Here is a 19,871-nt window from a genome sequence, read left to right as displayed (position 1 = left end):
ATATTGAGCTTTTCCACCGCCTCTTGCCACAGATGTAGTCAATCTGATTCCTGTGTGTTCCATCTGGTGAAGTCCACGTGGTAAGATTGTATATAAAATTATATGGCACAGCTCACAGACTTTACTGATCATTTGGATGTGACATATATTAGTTATCTACTGCTGCATAACAAATTACCTCCAAACCTCGGTAGCTTTCACAAAAAAGCAAAACAAAACAAAACAAACAAACAAACAAAAAACATGTTTATTATCTCACAGTTCTGTAAATCAAGAATTTTAACACAGCTGAGCTGGATCCTCTGTTTCATGGTTTCTCTCTTACAACGCTGTGATCAAGGTGTTGACCTGGGGTCTTCTTAAGATTCAACTAGACCAAGCTTTGTTTCTGTGCTTGCTCAGCAATTATTGGCCAGATTCAGTTCCCTGCAGGTTGTTGGACTGAGAGTCCCAGATACTTGTTGGCTATTGCCCAGAGACTGCCCTCAGTTCTTTGTCAAGTGGCCCTCTCTATCAGAGTAAGCATGAGAGAAGAACCAGAGAAAATACAAGCAAGATAAGAGTCTTATATAACCTAAAATAGAAATGACACTCCTCACTTGCATTGTGTTCTATTGGTTAGAAACAAGTCTCTAAGTTTAGCTCACACTCAGAGAAGGGTAGTACACAAGGATGTAGACACCAGGAGGTAGGGATCATTGGAAGCCATGTGCGGTGAATTCCCTGATGTGGCCTTTCTAGCCATTGTCTTCCATTCTGTGATGTATTGTAAATCCTATTATCCTGCCTGTTCGGGATGGTCTGGTAGTTAAGTGCAGGCATCATCTTGGCTGGGCAGCTGGTGGTAGTTGTTTCCTATAATGACTGGCAATCGGCTCTGTGATGAGATTTGCCTTGAGCAGCTGATTGTTAAAGCCATCCACTTAGGTTATTTCTCTTGGGGCAACACAGGTGGAATGTATCTTGAGTCCTGCCTTATTGGAGGGTATAATTCAAATCACCACCCTTAGCTTCCTTGAGGGTATACCTACAAATCTCCTGAGAAGGTTCTCCCTCCTCTTGCTCCGGTTTTGTGGCTTGGCTCATCCTCATCTCACCCCTGTGTTTGGGACAGCAGCCGTCATCTGATCTGCTGATCGAGGTTCATCAAACCCCGAGAATTGGAAAGATCCTCCAGACCCCCTCACGGACCTGGGACTCACTGGCCTACCAGCCTCCACCCCTACCTACGTGAGACCATCTCTTGGGTGCCTGCGAGTTCTGTGAAGCATTATGGCAAAATACAGAACCCTAAGATGGGGGAAATTACTGGGAGGAGGAGGAGTTAATGTCTGAAATGATGGAATGGCACAGTAGTTTGAACATTTGGGACATCTTTAACCTCCGCCTCATGGGGACTGGCCTTATGCTGATCTTTCTGAGAGAAATTGTTCAAGCACCATGTCAGTGTCACCTATCACCTGAGCAATAAGGAAAAAAAGTCAACATAACTCCCATGTAAATAACAGTGAATAGACAGCAGTTGCCACCTGGATGACCCCATGTGTAACAGAGTAGAGCCATGTTCCACAGGGTTTTTAATGGTTGATTTTTTGGAAGTAGATAATGAGATCTTTCTTCTGAGGCACTTCTCAGTGAACTCAAACTGCCAACATTTCAATGAGCAGCTAAGCACTATACCATTTGCACCACTCAGGGACTATAAGTAACAATGAATACAATCATCTTATTAGGTAGTCTTTTTTGGTTTTTAAAATTTTATTTTTCTGTCTTGAGTTTCAGCATTTGAACTGCAATGGATGTCACATTCTAGATTTTCATTATACCTTTTTTAGATTTCCTGTCTCCATTCCTAATCTGTATATAGGTTTTTGCCATGTGCCATATATTCTTGTTTTCTTCACCACTCTTTAGTTCCTATAAACAAACCCAGAAATAAATACTGAGGTTTCAAGTGTGCACAATATTGAGTTACAGGACAGTGATACATAGAGTCCTTGCCCTTAAGAATAATTCAGTTCCCCAGTCAATTTACTAACAGACTTAAATAAATGTAGAGGTTAAATTATTTGCTCAAGGTCACACTGCTAGTAAGTGCCATAGCTGGATTTTAACCTATGCCTGTCTTATTTTACAGTGCATCCTCTTTACAGAACTTTCAGTTTCTAATAACTATGTAATCCTGAAGGGAAAAAAGACAAGACCCTTGAAATAATAAAGAAAATTATTTGTAAAACAATGTAATGTCAAATGAAAATAAAATTGAAACCTAGAAAATTGAGCAATCAGGATAGACTAGAAGGATATATCAGCTGGAAGGAAATAAGAACAAAATGAATAGGCTAAAGATATGCATATTGTATTGTATCTTGTGGCTTGTGCATAGGAAATTGTTAAATAAATGTGGCATGAGATTGATATCAGCAGAGATAAAATGCAAAGATTAAATGTTTTCCTTTGATTCTAGAAAGTTACATATTACTTCCCTTTTTCTTTCTGAATTTCCTTTCATTTATGATAGCAATTGAGGAAGTAGATAGTTGAAGATGCAATATAGAAAAATAATTTAACACTCCTTCCTTAACAACATTTGGCCATCAGGAAATTATGCTGTCATGTGGATGACTAATAATCTGGACCATTCTTCAGTGCCACTAGCACGGGCCTCAGTTTTGTGTGAGCCAGTTTCTATGTGTCTGAACCACATCGTTGATTTTGCAAGACAGATGTTTGTATATTTATACTGTTCCAAAAACTTCCCTAAGGCTTCATGTTGCAATTCTCTAACAAGCACATGTTCCCAAACTCTGCTTTGTAATCATCTGTGCAGATTCTGAAACTTTTCAATCTCTATAAAATAAGAATCAGGTGCACTGATTTTTTTTCCCCCTAAGGCCACATTTTTTTTTTTTTTCTCCCAGACTCTTTTTCAACTGGACTGAATCATATGGCAGTCATGGCAGAGTTACCTGCCAAATCTTGGACTTTCTAAACAAAGAAACATGGAAAATGATAAAATAGACTCTCTGTGTTAACCTGAGCTGGGTTAGTCATTTTGATAGTACTAAAATGGCAGGGAGGCCACATCTTCTGACCTCCTCTAACTGTACAAGAGGAAAACAGAATCATTATTAGTAGCCCATTACTGGGAGGCCAGATATGTTGCCTCCCTCCAGCCCTTTCACCACCCTGACACCAATCCTGACCACCATTCCTCCCGCAGCACCCACCACCTCACTCCCAGGTTCAATAATTCGCTGCAGTGGCCACACAGAACTCACAGATTATGGGGTTTATTAGGGAAGCAGCAGGCTACAATACAAGTTCAGGAAAAATGTTCAGTCTCTTTCAGCCCACCATCTCTCAGCTAACAGTCTCTCAGTCTCTCTCCTAGCAGTGCATATTCCTCAGTGTCTCACTCAACAATGTGTATCTCTTGGGTCTCTTTCCCAGCAACTCATGTCTCTCGGTAGCACATGTCTCTTTCAGCAGCACATCCTTCTCAGCCAGCAGTCAGAGAGAGTTCTGCCTCTAGGAGGCCTCCTTTTGAGCCTGGCAGAGGGGCCAAACTAGCCAATCCTGACATCACAATTCCAAGCACCTGAGAGAGAGCAAACTTCCAGAACATTGCTTTGTGCCACTCCCAACAGCAATACCCCAGGTGGATAACTTTTACAATCAGAAGCTCTTCAGTTGCTCACAGCAAATTCCTCCACGGAGTTTACAAAGACTTACGGCTAGAAAAGCCATACCAGATAATTTACTGCACTGCAGATAGTAAGCAAGATCAAATATGGAACTTTAGCATTATTTAATTAGAATATAAATATGTGATATGACTTTTTTTGTAAAGATTTTTAAAAAAATCTATACCATTTTCACCCACAACTTTCTTTTTCTTTTTCACATTAACATTTCATTTTACACCAATATTCAAAAACTGACATTTAAACATCTTAAATTTTGATGAGCTAGCCCCTCCTTTTTCTTTTTTTATTTTTAATTCTTGTGATTTGGGTGAAAATCCACAGAGCAAATTCATTTTCCTTATACCAGTTTACACACATTTTGTTTCATGATATTGACTGCAATTCCCCAAAATATAACAGCTCTGTTCCCATTTCCTCCCTGTAGTTACCTCTTCCCTGTGTCCTTCTTTCCTATTCATTCCTGCCCTCTAATCTATCTCCCTGTGCAAATACTGCCCTTTTATTCTCCCATGATTGATCATTCTAAGGAGTACATCTGTCTGATATAAATGCTCACCCTATATACCTGTCTGTTGTTTGGCTGGAAACCACAGGAGTGAGTTAAACTCCAGGCCTGAAGGGTCATTAGGGACCATAGTTTCAGAGTCTTACCAGTCTCCATCAGACCAGTAAACATGGTCTTTTTTATGATTTTGAGTTTTGTTCCACATAGTTCTCCCACTCTATCCAGGATCTCCTGTACTCATCCTTTTCTGAGAGGCTGACAATGGTAGCTGGGCACCATCTAGTTCTGGTTTCATGGTCATATAGGCTGAGGCTCGCATGGTCTACTAGTCCTGTGAACTAATTATTTCCATATATCCTTGGTTTTCTTCATTCTTCTTTGCTCTGGATGAGGAGACACTCATTATTGTATCTTGATGCCCTCTTGCAATCTTTAAATCACCACTCACTACTCACCAAAGTAAGATGTAGAATAATGTTTGAGTGTAGTATATTATGCCAATTGACTATGATGTTCCCTGAAACCATGATCCAGAGCCCACAGGTCCAACAACTCACTCCATCAGGGTGGAAGAAATTATCATAACTTTTCCTCCTGGTAGTTCTAGTTATATGGATATTTTTACACCACAAAAATACATTTGTAGAAATATCATCTGCCAACCTTATATATGATCATGGGTATATTTCCTTTTGTGTAGGTATACCTAATCATTCAGCCCCACTAGTAAAAAAACAAACAAACAAAGAGTTTTTCACTACATTATCTTATCTGTTACACTGAGATTAGTTTTATAGACATGGAAGGATGGGAGATATTTTGGTAGACAAACCAGTTAGATCTTCCAACTTCTTTTTATTAACAATAGTGTACTGAATGGGAGCTCTGGTGGCATAATGCCTAAGGCATTGGACTGCTAACCAGAAGGCTGGTGGTTCAAACCCACCAGCCACTTCTCAGAAGGGAAGTTGGGCAATCTACTTCCACAGCGATACTGCCTCAGAAACCCAAGAAGGGGTCGCTATGAGTCAGATCTGACTCCACAGCAGTGAGGTTTTTTTTTTTTTTGTTAGTGTACTGAATATTTTAATATATTTTCATACCACACAGAATTTCCCTACCTGATGAGTGATACAGTAACAAAGAATAGTTTGCATGTTTAATCATTTACATCATATGCTTGGCACTGAGGCTGTCAACTTAAAGATGCTCATTATATGCATGAAATATATAGATGTAATAAATATTTCAAATAGATCAGTGATACAAGTCAATGTACTAGGCAGAATTCTAAGATGCCTCCCAATGACTCTAGTCCTGGTTAGATCCCCTGTCTTTGAGTATGGGATTAACCTTTAAATAAGATGAACTATTGCTCCCATGATTATTGTTATTGTTATGTGCCATTGAGTCAGATCCGACTCATAGAGACCCCTCCTTGGGTGTCCAAGGCAACATCACTACGGAAGTAGATTGCCCCATCTTCCTTCCGAGGAGTGGTTGGTGGGTCTCAACCACCAACCTTCTGATTAGCAGTCAAGTGACTTAGGCAGTATGCTAGCAAAGCTCCCACTCCCATGATTATGTTATGCTACATGGCAAAGCTAAGATTATCTTGGGTGGACCTGACTGATCAGGTGAGCTGTTTAAAAGCAGAGTGCTTTCTCTTGCTGACAGAAGAAGAAAAAATCAGAAATTTGAAATATCAGGGGGATACAACACAAGGAAATATACTGTGGCTGGTTTTGAAGTTAGAGGGGGCAAGATGGCAAAAAAATGCTAATAGCCTCTACTAGCTGACAGCAGCACCCAGGTGATAGCAAAGAAATTGAGACCTTAGTTTTACAACCACAAAAACCTGAATTCTGCCAACAATCTAAATGAGCTTAGAAGAGAATTTTTCCCCAGAGCCTCCAGATGAGAACTCAATATGGACAATACCTTGATTTCAGTCTTGGGTATCAGCTATCATTCTTAATAAAACCTAAAAAGAAGATGACAATGAAAGAAGAAAAAATCCTTAAGGAAAGAAAGATTGAAGAAACTTACCATCTGAAAACTCTCAATTTTTTTTTTTTTTTTTTTTAATGTGTAACTACTGAAAGTAAGGAAGACTTGAAGAACTTACTGATGAAGATCAAAGACTACAGCCTTCAGTATGGATTACACCTCAACATAAAGAAAACTAAAATCCTCATAAGTGGACCAATAAGCAACATTACGATAAATGGAGAATAGATCAAAGCTGTTAAGGATTTCGTTTTATTGGATCCACAACCAATGCCAATGGAAGAAGCAGTCAGGAGATCAAATGATATATTGCACTGGGCAAATTTGCTGCAAAAACCTTTTTAAAGTGTTAAAGAGGAAAGATGTCACTTTGAAGACTGAGGGGTGCCCTACCCAAACCATGGTATTTATAGCCTCATATGCATGTGAAAACTGGACAATGAATAAGAAAAACTGAAAAAAAAAAAAAGAGATGCATTTGAATTGTGATATTGGCAAAGAATATTGAAAATCCCATGGACTGCCAGAAGAAGAAAACAAATCTGTCTTGAAAGAGGTATAGCCAGAATGCTCTCTATTTAGAGGTGAAAATAGCCAGATTTCATCTCATGTGCTTTGGTCATATTGTCAGAATAGGTTAGTCCCTGGAAAAGGATATCATGCTTGGTAAAGTAAGGAGTCAGCTAAAAGAGGAAGACCCTTAACAAAATGGACTGACCAAGTGGTGGCAACTATGGGCTCAAACATAGCAATAATTGTGAGGATGGCACAGGACCAGGCAGTGTTTCTTTCTGTTGCACATAGGGTTGCTATGAGTCAGACCTTACTTGAAGGCACCTAAAAACAACAATAACAACTTCTCCTTGAAAAATCCACAAATATTATAAGATTGGCAGATTGACCTCTTTCTCTTTCATATGTGTATGTGTGTGTATGTATACACACACACATATATTTGTTGTTACCTTGTTAGCTGTCACTCAGTAGATCACTGAATCATGGCTACCTTATGCATCATGGGATAGGACTGTTCTGATCCATAGGGTTTTCATTGGCTGATTTTTCAGAAGTAGATCACCAAGCCTTTCTTCTTCATTTGTCATAATTTGGAAACTTCACAGAAACTTGTTTAGTATTATAGCAACATGCAAGACTCCACTGACAGGTATCTGGTAGCTACTCTTGAAGTGCATTTGACAGGAGGTTCTACCACTGAACCACCACTGCCCGTGTGTGTGTGTGTGTAAACTCACTGACATCGAGACAGATCAGACTTAGAGCGACCCTTCCTTGGGTTTCTGAGATGGTGTAACTATGGAAATAGATTGCCCAGTCTTCCTTCCGAGGAGTGGCTGAGTGGCTGGTAGATTTGAACTACCAGCCTTCTAGTTAGAGTCAAATGCTTTAGAAACTATGCCACAAGAGCTTCAGGTGAATATATATATGCACACATATATACATATACATGTATAACTAAACTCACTGCCATCATGTCAGATCTGACTTGTAGCAACCTCTCCTTGGGTTTCTGAGGTGGTATCACTATGGAAGTAGATTGCCCAACCTGCCTTCCAAGGAGTGGTTGGTGGATTTGAACCAGCCTTCTGGTTAGCAGTCAAATGTCTTAAGCACTGTGCCACCAAAGCTCCCTGTATATATATAAATATTATTCATTTATTATGATATCGTTTATTAACCTTCTATTGTTGGACATTCAGATTCTTTCCAATATTATCCTCTTATAATAACATTGAAATGAACTTCCTGTGGTTAAATACTTATGTGATAGTTGGAGCTGAGTGTCAACTTGGCTGGACCACAATTCTATGTGGTTTAAGCAGTTGTGATATTGTTATTCCCATGATGGAATCATATGTATATGTTTTGAGCAGCCAATCCATTGAAGTGGAGTTTCCCTAGGGTGTGGCCTGCTTCCAATATATTTACGAACATTCTGGGAAAAGAGACTCTTTTCTGTGGATCGGGATTCTGTTGTGCTGCCTACAACTGTCCGCGATTGAACAATCCACCATTTGGCCTGGAGCTCTTGGATTCATCGTTTGTTGGAGTCAACAGCCAGTGTACTCCCTGCCAACCTTGAGCTCGTCAGCCCCTGCAGCTGTGTGAGTCAACAAAAGACTCCAACTTGATGTTTGATCCAAGAACTTGGGCCTTGGCAGCTTCTATAAGTGTGTGCCATTTTCCTAAGATAAATTTCTCTTTCTCTCTATATATATGCTTTACTGGTTTTGTTTCTCTAGAGAACCCAGTTAACACAACTCACATGGGTCCTTAGTTATTTCTTTGGACTATTTACTAAAAATAGAACTGCTGAAATAGAACATATATCTGTTCCTATTTCTTTTTATCTACATTTCTAAATTGCCTTTTATGAGATTATAGGAATTTGCTCTCTCTCTAGCAATGTCAGAGTAGCTGTCTCTACATCCTCCTCACTCACATTTATACCCTAATTGGGTGTGATAACAATGTTATTGGGTTAATTGAATTACAAATTAGGTTAGTGTGGTTTTCTGTTAATTTTTCTTTAGTATTACTTAATTCTTGATGGTATATTTATTTTAACTGGGTTTTTTATAGTTTGCATTACAGAGAATTCCATTTCTCAGTAAGGCCCACCAGTTCCTATTGCTGCTGTCAGAAAAAGATGGATCTTATGGGGCTAAAATAAAAGTATGGGCAGGTCTGCATTTTGTCTGAAGGCTCTAGGGGAGAATATGTTCTCTTGCCTTTTCCAACTTTCAGAATCTGCCTACCTACATTCTCTGATTCATGGCAACCTTCCAGCAATGGCTTCACTCTAATTTCTGTTTTCATCACCTTATCACTTTCTTTTCACTCTGACCCTCCTGCTTCCCTCTTATTAAGGATCCTGTGCCTAAGGCATTTGACTGATAACCAGAAGGCTGGCGGTTCAAACCCACCAGCCACTCCTCGGAAGGAAGATTGGGCAATCTCCTTCTGTAGAGATACCACCTTGGAAACCCAAGGAGGGGTTGCTATGAGTCAGATCTGAATTGACAGCAGTGATTTTTTTTTTTTTTTTTTTTAAATTGCATTGGACCCACCTGGATAATCCAGGCTAATTTCCCCATCTCACATCCTTAATCACATTTGCAAAGTCCCTTTTATCATGTAAGTAAGTTAACATATTCACAGGTTTTGGTTTTTAGGACATTGACATCTTTGATGGGCCATTATTTAGTTTACCACAGTAAGTCACCTTCACTTCTTCACTGTTTAGCCTGTAGCTTAATACATAGCTAAAACTCACTGTCATCAAGTTGATTCTGACTCACAATGACCTCCATTGGGTTTCCAAGACTTTACAGAAGCAGACTGCCCAATCTTTCTTCTGTGGAGTGGCTGGGAGGTTTGAACTGCAGACCTTCTGGTTAACAGCCAAATGCCTTAAACATTACACCACCAAAACTCCTTTAATATATAGCCAGTCCTCAGAAAAGACTAAAGATTTAGCTCTTTTTTGAACATCTTATTGTAGTTTGAGTGAAAGTTTACAGATCAAATTACTTTCCCATTCAACAATTCATGCACATTTTGTTTCATGACATTGGCTATAATGCCCTCAATGTAACTCCCACTTCCTCCCTGGGTTCCTGTTTCCATTCATCCATCTTTCCCGCCCCTCCTGCCATCCGAACTTTGTTTTTTCAGGCAAATGCTGCTCTTTTGGTCTTGTATGGCTAATTGTTGTGAGGCACACATTCCTCCCAGTTCACTTTATAGGCCTGTCTATTTTTTGTCTGAAAGGTGATTCAGGGAGTGGATGCAGTTCCAGGATTGAAAGATGTCTAAAAGCCACAGTCCCAAGGATTTCACCAGAATGGTACATCTGGTCTTTTTCATGATTTTGAATTTTACCCTACATTTTTCTCCTACTCTGTCCCAGCTCTTCTATTATGATCCTAATCAGAGCTGTTGGTTGTGGTAGCCCAGGCACCATTTAGTTCTTCTAGTCTCAGGCTAGTGGAGGCTGTAGTCTGTGTGCTCTATTAGTCTTTTGGACTAATTCTTTCCTTGAATCTTTGATTTTCTTCACTCTTCTTTGCTCCAGACAGGAAGACACTGAGAGTTGTATCTTAGATGAGAGATTTAATTTTAATAGGAAATTTCATGAATGCTTTATAAAATGTTGGATATTAAAACCAGAGATATTATTCATAATGGAACACAACCCTTTGAAGCACAACAACAAAAAAATGTGGTTTGCCCTTAAGGACACTGCATCCATACTATAGCTGATATTAGAATACCAAAACAAACGCATTGCAATTGAGTCAATTCTGACTCATAATGACCCCTCCTTGCGTTTCTGAGGCAGTAACTCTACGGAAGTAGATTGCCCAGTCTTCCTTCTGAGGAGTGGCTGGTGGGTTTGAACCATCAGTCTTCTGGTTAGCAATCAAATGCCTTAGGCACTATGACACCAGAGCTCCTCATATTCAAGAAAGCAGTCCCTCTCTTTCCCTTCTGTTCAAATTTTCACAACTATATTAGTCCTACTTTTTGCTTGGGTGTGGCTCTACTTTAAGGCTGGGGCCTGACATAGGTGGGTCCAGGGCTTGGGCTTTTCACTTGGGGGTTTCTCTATTTTTAGGCCGGAGCCTGGGGTAGGTGGGCCTGGGGTTGGGAGTAGCTTTTTGCTTGATGGTGGCTGTATTTTAAGGCCAGGGCCCAGGACTTGGGGCTACTTTTTGCTTAGGGGTGGTCAAATTTTAACCAGGGCTCAGGGGCTGCTTTTCACTTGTGGATGGCTCTTTATTAAGGCTGGGGCTAAGTTAGGCAGGCAGGGGCTTGGAGGCTACTTTTCATTTGTGGGTAGCTCTATTTTAAGCCCATTGCCTGATGTGGGCAGGTGCAGAGGGGTTAGGAACAACTAAGGGAGATGAACTTGTCTGTCAGTTTGTCATTCTGTGGTAGCTTACTTGTTGCTATGAGTCTGGAGGCTATGCCACTCTGTTGCAAAATGCCAGCAGGGTTACCCAGGCTGGAGAGGTTTCAGAGGCGCTTCTGGGCTAAGACAGACTCAGAAGAAAGAAGAGGCCATCCATTTCTCAAAAAACTGGTCAGGGAAAACCTTATGAATAGCAGTGAAACACTGTCTGATATATTACTAGAAAACTTTATAAACAGCCCTGAAACATTGTCTGATATAGCTCCAGAAGATGAGTCCATCAGGTCAGAAGGCACTCAAAATTTGATTGGAGAAGACCTGAATCCTCACAGTAGAGATGAACTTAAAGATACGGACAGAGTAAAGCTTTCAGGACCTCCATTGGCTGAAGTGGAATGATTCAAAATGAGTAGAAACAGACACAAACATCCATTAATAATTGGAACATGGAATGTATGAAGTATGAATCTAGAAAAATTGGAAGTTATCAAAAATTGAGTATAATGAATAAAGATTGATGTACTAGGCATTAGTGAGCTGAAATGGACTGGTTTTGGCCATTTTGAATCAGATAACCATATGATCTACTATGCTCGAAATGACAAATTGAAGAGAAATCATCACAGAGAATGTTTCAAGATCTGTCATGAAGTACAATGCTGTCAGTAATAGGATAATATCCATATGCCTACAAGGAAGACCAATTAATACTACTATTACTCAAATTTACGCACCAACCACCAAAGCCAAAGATGAGGAAATTGAAGATTACTACCAACTTCTGCAGTCTGAAATTGACCAAACATGCAATCAAGATGTGTTGATGATCACTGCTGACTGGAATGCAAAAGTTAGAAACAAAGAAGAGTTACAAGTAGCTGAAAAATATGGCCTTGGTGATAGATATAATGCTGGAACTTGCATGGTAGAATTTTGCAAGACCAACAACTTATTCTTTGCAAATACCTTTTTTCAATAAGATAAGTGGTGACTATAAACATGGACTTCACCAAACGGAATACACAGGAATCAGATTGACTACATCTGTGGCCAGAGGTGATGGAAAAGCTCAATATCTTCAGCCAAAACCAGGCCAGGAGCTGATTGTGGAACAGACTATCAACTGCTCATATGCAACTTCATGGAGAAGTTAAAGACAATTAAAACAAGTCTATGAGAGCCAATATATGACCTTGATAATATCTCTCCTGAATTTAGTGACCATCTAAAGAATAGATTTGATGCATTGATCACCAATGACCGAAAACCAGAGGAATTGTGGAATGACATCAAGAACGTCATCCATGAAGAAAGCAAGAGGCCATTAAATAGATGAGAAAGGAAGAAAAGACCAAAATGGATGTCAGAAGAGACTCTGAAACTTGCCCTTGAGTAGAGAGTAGCTAAAGCAAATGGAAGAAATGACAAGATAAAAGAGCTGAACAGAAGATTTCAAAGAGCAGCTCAAGCAGACAAAGTTAATTACTATAATGAAATATGCAAACCCGTGGAGTTAGAAAACCAAGAGGGACAAACACATTTGTCATTTATCAAGCTGAAAGAACTGAAGAAAAAATTTAAGCCTTGAGTTGCAATACTGAAAGATTCTATGGACAAAATATTGAATGATGCCAAACCAAACCAAACCAAACCCATTGCTGTCGAGTTGGATCTGACTCATAGCAACCCCTCCTTGGGTTCCTAAGGCAGTATCACTATGGAAGTAGATTTCCCAACCTTCCTTCCAAGGAGTGGCTAGTGAGCCTTCTAGTTAGCAGTCATGTGCCTCAGGCACTACACCACCAGAGTTGCCATTGAATGATGTAGGAAGCACCGAAAGAATATGGAAGGAATACACAGAGTCACTCAACCAAAAAGAATTGGTTGATGTTCATCCATTTCAGAGGTGGAATATGATCAAGAACCAATTGTATAGAAGGAAGAAGTAGAAGTGGCACTGAAGGAATTAGTGAAGAACAAGGCTCCAGGAATTGACAGAATACCTATTGAGATGTTTGAATAAATGGAAGCCCCATGGGAGGCACTCACTTGGTTATGCCAAGAGATTTGGAAGACAGTTACCTGGCCAGCTGACTGGAAGAGATCCATATTTGTACCCATTACAAAGAAAGGTGATCCCACAGAATGTGGAAATTATCAAACAATATCATTAATATTACGCACAAGTAAAGTCTTACTGGAGATTATTCAAAAATGGCTGCAACAGTGTACTGACAGAGAACTTCCAGAGGTGCAAGCTGGATTCAGAAGAGGACGTGGAACAAAGGGTATCATTGCTGATGTCAGATGGAGTCTAGCTGAAAGCAAAGAATACCAGAAAGATGATTACTTATGTTTTATCTATGCAAACACATTTGATTGTGTGGATCATAACAAATTATGGATAACAATGAAAAGAATGGGAATTTCAGAACACTTGATTGTACTCACAAGGAAACTATACATTGATCAAGAGGTTGTCATTCAAACAGAACAAGGGGATACTGTATGGTTCAAAATCAAGAAGGAAGTGTGTCAAGGTTGTATACTTTCACTATACTTATTCAACTTGTATGCTGAGCAAATTGAGAAGGTGGATTATCTGAAGAAGAATGTGGCATCAGGATTGGAGGAAGACTCATTAAAAACCTATGATATGCAGATGACACAACATTTCTTGCTGAAAGTGAAGATGACTTTGAAGCACTTACTGATGAAGATTAAAGACTACCGTCTGCAGTATGGATTACACCTTAATTAAAAAAAAAAAAAAATCCTCACCACTGGTCCAATAAACAGCTTCACAGTTGATGGAGAAAAGATTGAAGTTGTCAAGAATTTCATATTACTTGGTTCTACAGTCAACACTAATGGAAGGAACAATCAAGAAATCAGATGACTATTGCATTGAGCAAGTCTGCTGCAAAAGACCTCTTTCAAATGATGAACAGCAAAGAAGTCTCCTTGAAGACTAAGGTGCACCTAACCCAAGCCATGGTATTTTCAATCACCTCTTATGTATATGAGAGCTGGACAATGCATAAGGAAGACGGAAGAAGAGTTCATGCTTTTGAGTTGTGGTGTTGGAAAAGAATGTTAAGAGTACCATGGTCTGCTTAGAGGGCTAACAAATCCATCTTGGAAGAAGTGCATCCAGAATGTTCCTTGGAAGTGAGAATGGCTAGACTTCACTTCACCTATTTTGGTCATGTTGTCAGAAGAAACCATTCCCTGGAGAAGGATATCATGCTTGGTAAAGTGGAGGGTCAGCCAAAAAAGGGAAGGCCCTCAAGGAGATGGATTGACACAGTGGCTGCCATGATGGGCTCAGGTATAGCAAAGATCCTGAGGCTAACACAGGACTGGGCAATGTTTCGTTCTGCTGTGCATAGGGTTGCTATGAGCCAGAGATGACTCAATGGCACTTAACAACAACAACGTCTTAGTCCAGGCCTATTTTGGTGGATGACTGACAAAAGATAAACCAAAAAAAATTAATGATTTTGAAATCTGGACTAGTGCTCATGGGAGTGCTGAAAGAGACAATTGCACTTTTTTTAAGCTGTGAGAAAATATAAAATTTTAGGGCCATACAAAGATGAGCTTCATAAACATGGGCCCTCTGGTTTTATACCAAAAAATGTGAGTTTTTGTGCCAGTTGAATTTCTGGCTCAGTAATTTAGTTTCACTGATTACATTGGCCTCATCTCAACACATAATATTGCCTATTCTGAAGACCAACTTGCTCACCAACAACATAGTCCACTCTCTTTATTACTAATGAAACTAAATTATACAACATCACAGTTTTCAGTGGTTTAGAAACAAGCATTTTAGAAATAAATGCTATCATTTATAAAATGCTGTGTTGTGTGAAAGTATCGTTGCTTGTGTAAAGAATACCAGTCTTTTTCAGCTATGTTTAAAAATACAGTTTTTCTGTAAAGCATAGGACAATCTAGTAATTGGTAATGAGGATACATTTGATTTGGACTATATTTAATTATTTTTACAATCACTGTCATCAGCATTAATTGTTGTGATCTGATTTCTACCATTCTTTTAGGGTCATCACATTTGCTTTTGTTATTCATTTTCATGCTATACCTTACATATACAGAATGGTTAGACAGAATGGTTCCTTTACCATATGATTTTTCAAGCATATTTATAGTAGAATAAGCTAATTTTTAATAGCATACATAAGGGAAATTAATGCAAAGCAGTAAACCAAAGCATTATTTCCCTTTGACAATGAGTAGCTCAGCTTGTTGTTGTTGTTATTTGCCATCGAGTCGGCCCCGACTCATAGCGACCCCTCCTTGGGTTTCCGAGGAGTATCACTACGGAAGTAGGAATGCCCAACCTTCCTTCCGAGGAGTGGCTGGTGGGTTTGAACCGCCAGCCTTCTGGTTAGCAGTCCAGTGCCTTAGGCACTATGCTACCAGAGCTCCTAGCTCAGCAGTTGAATAAAATTCTGAAAATAGAAATTGTTAGCCACCCCTCCCCCATAAAGAAATGTCTCCTCAATCTAGGCTTCTCTTCTCATAGTTAAAGCCAATATGGGTGATTCCTGTTAAATTTTTACATAAGAGGTAAAATGCACCAGTGTAAGTGGACTGCATCAGTGATTATGTGTTAGTTGTGTGTCTAATGCAGGTGTTCATAATTTGAATGAATTTAATGAGCACAGGTAGTTTAGTAGCTTTAATTCTCTAGTGCAAACCAAGGCAATTTAAGACATTTTTGTGTTCTTGGAATCACAGAGGGAAAAGATATTAGATGTAGAAGAGAGTTTAAATGTTTTCATGACCTATTTTCTCATTTTACAAATGAAGAAACTGAAGCACAGAGAGATTCAACGCCTCTTTACTTTACCCCCCCTAGTGGTTGCCCTAATTTAGTAAATGAGTTCAGAGCTAGTAGCAGGTAAAGTTACAAAGATCATAAAGGCCCTTTTTTGCCTTCCCATGCTGCCTATATGTGGTTGCACTCCCTTTCTGCCCACTTTCAGGTATTCACTGATTTTTCTTCTTCCTCATATCAAATCTGTCAAGGTTTCAACCTCAGACCTTTAGCATTTGCAGTGTAATTAATTGCATTTTTACCTTTACCAGAATTATAAGCATTAACACATCTTTAGTTGTGGAATTGTGCAGAATTGTCTAACATCATCAAATGAATGAGATGATGAACTTGAAAATTGGTCTTCGAAGTAGAAAGCTGAACCCTGATGCCCTTAAGCAATGTTATTTAAAAAAAAAAAAAAAAAAGCTTTCTTCAGAAATCTAGAGTTCATCAGAGCTATTTAGAAGAAATCCCACAAATATTTTGTAAGGATTTGATTTCTAATTGTTTGCATGATATATATTTTTTTTAATTCCATTATTACCCCTTTAGTAGTTTGACATTTTTATATTTGTCTAATCTTGTAATATCTGCTTGGAAAATTGCAACATCCATACGTATCAGAGTCTAAGACTGAAAAATTAGAAACTTCATTCATTCATCCACTTAAAACATTGTTTTATAGCTGTAGAAACTCATCAGTAACAAAAAAAAAAAAAAAAAAAGACAAACAAAAGCCCTGACCTATTGGAACTACATGTAGTGGAAACACATCTTAGTGACCTGAGTACACTTTATTTCTAAACAACTTGTCACCTAATTTATATGCTATTGCTATTAGGTATTATAATTATGTTATATATTATTTGCATTGGATGAACCTGCTGAAAAAGAGTTTTTAAAGTGTTAAAAAAGACATCACTTTAAAGGCTAAGGTGTACTTGACCCAAGCCATGATATTGTCAGTCTTCTCATACGCATATGAAAGCTGGACAATGACTAAAGGAAACTGAAGAAATGATGCATTTATATTATGCTGTTGGTGAAGAATATTGAATATGCAATGGATTATAAGAAAAATCAACAAATCTGTCTTAGAAAAAGTATAGCCAGAGTTCTTCTGAGAAGGGAGGATGCCAAGACATCATCTTACTTACTTTGGACATGTTATCAGGAGGAACCAATCCCTGAAGAAGGACATCATGCTTGGTACAGGGTCAGCAAAACACAGGAAGACTTTCAATGAGATGGATTGACACAGTGGCTGCACAATCGCTCAACTATAGCAATAATTGTGAGGATGGTGCAGGAACAGGAAGCATTTTAGTCTGTGGTGCACAGGATCACTGAGTTGGAACTGACTAGACAGCACTTAAAAACAATAATAATATTATTGTTTTTCTTTCTTCTTTTTTTTTAGTTCTACAATATATTATCACTTGCTAATTGGATGAAAATGTATGTATAGTTTCCACTTTCTTAATTCATTATTGCACTTTGCATCTTACACATTTTTGTGTGGGAAGTCTACTGATAAACATCCTGGCAGTTTTTATTTTCTAAAATAACTTTAGTTCACCTTCATTTTTGAAAGTATATGTACTGAATATACAACTTTAGGTTGACAGTTACATCCTTTCATCAATTTTAAGATATTTTACTATCTTCCAACTTCAGCTGTTGCTATTGAAAAATCATCATTCTCCTTATTTTTTGTAAGTATTCTTTTTTTTCATTTCTGGCCATTTTTAAGACTTCTTTACCTTTTATATATCAATATGTGGATTTGTTTTTATTTATCATGGTTGACACTTAGGTTTTTTGACTTTCAGGATTTTCTGTCATCAGTTCTGAAAATTTTCAACTTTTATTCCTTCATATATTGCCTTCCTCACAGTCTTTACTCTCCTCTAGGAATCTAACTGGACACACATTTGTTGTTGTTATGTGCTGTCGAGTCAGACCTGATTCATAGCAACCCCTCCTTGGGTTTCCGAGGTGGTATCACTAAGGAAGTAGATTGCCCAACCTTCCTTCTGAGGAGTGGCTGGTGGGTTTGTACATACAGTAGACCCTCTCATTTTATTTTATCTGTCTTTTTTTTACTCTTCCATATTTTCCATCCCTCTGTCTCCATACACTAAATTTTAGATAACATACTCAAATCTATCGTCTTTTTTTTGCTTTTCATTGTGATTTGGGTGAAATTTACAGAGCAAATACACTTTCCATACAGTAGTTCACATATACTTTGTCTCATGACATTGACCACAATTTACCACAATGCAACATCTCTCCTCCTACTTCCTCCCGATAGTTACCTCTTCCCTGTGTCCATCCCTCCATGCACTCCAGCCCCCTGAGCTGTCTCCCTGTGCATAAGCAGCCCTTCTTTCTCCCATGCTTGTTCTCTCCAAGGAGTGTATCTGCCTCAGGTAAATGTTCAACTCATATTCCTGTCTATTGTTTGGCTGGAAGCCACAGGTGTACATTCAATTCCAGACCTGAATGGCAGTTAGGAGCCATAGTCTCAGTGGTTCCATCAGGCTCTATCGGGCCAGCAAATCTGGTCCCCGCCCCCCTTATATTTTCCCAAATGATTTTGAGTTTTGTTCCACATTGTTCTCCCTCTCTATCCATGATCTCCTACATAGATCCTCTTCCAAGTGGTTGACAGTAGTAGCCAAGCACCATCTAGTTCTTCTGGTTTCATAGTCGTATAGGCTACGGATCGGTTGGTGTACCAGTCGCTAGGATTAATTGTTTCCATGAAATTTTTGGTTTTCTTCATTCTTCTTGGCTCTGGATGAGGAGAGACCCATTGCTGCATCTAGAAGGCAACTTGCAAGCTTTTAAGATCCCAGTCGCTACTCACCACAGTGTGAGGTGGAACAATGTTTTGTGTTGTATGTTATGCCAATTAAGCTTGACATCCTCTGCAACTATAGTCGTGAGCACACAGGTTCAACTACTCGGTCCTTCTGGGTAGCTGGCTGTGACCAAGCAGTGACTACAACTTTGCCCCTTGTCAGCCCCATTATACACCTGGGAATTCAGATCATAAACATAAAGTTATTGGACCATTGTCTGCCAACCCTATACATGTTCTTGGGTGCACTCCCCACTTCATATACATACCTAATATTTCAGCCTGTCCACCCATCTATCCACCCATATTCCCGTGTTTGCCTTCACTGACCATGCCGTACTATACGCGCAAAAGGGTTCATCTTTGTTGTCTGTACTTCCCATGTCCTTCTCTATGTCTTTCTCTTCCTCAATGCCACTATATTGATCACTCACATTTGGTACATTGCCCTTCTCTTCACCCAAATCAAAACTTATCTCTATCTATCTAGCAGCATTCCCTACCCTACACTTCCACTCCTGGTAACCAACAAAGAAAATGTCCTTCCATGGATAAGCGTTTCCTTGACTTTTACGATAACAGACTAATACAGTATTTGTCCTTTTGTGATTGACTTATTTCACTGAGCATAATGTCCTCCAAGTTCATTCACAGTATGCGATGTTTTGCAGATTCTACATTATTCTTTAAAGTTGCATAGTATTCCATTGTGTGTATACCATAGTTTGGATATCCATTCCTCAGTTGATGAACACCTAGGTTGTTTCCATCTTTTGGCTATTGTAAATAGTGCTGCGATGAACATTGGTGTGCATATCTCTGTTCTTGTCATGACTCTCACTTGTTTAGGATATATACCTAGTAATGGAATAGCTGGGTCAAATGGTATTTCTAGTTCCAACTTTTGAAGGAATCGCCATACTGCTTTCCACAATGGTTGTACCATTTGACAGTCCCACCAGCAGTCTATGAGAGTCCCAATCTCTCCACAG

At 39.1% G+C, this 19,871-nt stretch overlaps 1 protein-coding gene across 1 annotated transcript in view; it reads left to right on the top strand.

Moving 5' to 3' along the window:
* Positions 1–19,871, top strand: part of PIK3C2G (phosphatidylinositol-4-phosphate 3-kinase catalytic subunit type 2 gamma) — a 654,890-nt gene that overhangs the window by 259,695 nt on the left and 375,324 nt on the right. The gene's annotated exons all lie outside the window — the stretch shown is intronic.

This window comes from Orycteropus afer, unplaced genomic scaffold (assembly GCF_000298275.1).
Source record: "Orycteropus afer afer isolate SDZICR_OR568_19922 unplaced genomic scaffold, OryAfe1.0 scaffold00126, whole genome shotgun sequence".
Lineage (NCBI taxonomy): Eukaryota > Metazoa > Chordata > Mammalia > Tubulidentata > Orycteropodidae > Orycteropus > Orycteropus afer.
Note: the sequence above shows the minus strand (reverse complement) of the source record. Positions and strands in the feature narration are given on the sequence as shown.